Raw genomic sequence first — 240 nt, 5'->3', positions numbered from 1 at the left:
TCAGGGGTCTGTGAACCTGACCAGGGGGTCTGTCACCCCATCTGAGGGGGCTGTGGGGCTGCCTGAGGGACGGCACCCCAATTTAGGGGACTGTGGGCCAATGTGGTGGGCTGTGGGTCTGCCAGGGGGGGTATGTACCACAGTGTGGGGGTCTGGGGGCTTCCCTGGGGGGCTGCAGACCTGCCTGGGGGGCTGTACCACAACTTGAGGGTCTGTGAGCCTGACCTGGGAGGTCTGTCA

The sequence above is a fragment of the Acanthisitta chloris genome, unplaced genomic scaffold, assembly GCF_000695815.1.
Source record: "Acanthisitta chloris isolate BGI_N310 unplaced genomic scaffold, ASM69581v1 scaffold30903, whole genome shotgun sequence".
NCBI lineage: Eukaryota > Metazoa > Chordata > Aves > Passeriformes > Acanthisittidae > Acanthisitta > Acanthisitta chloris.
Note: the sequence above shows the minus strand (reverse complement) of the source record.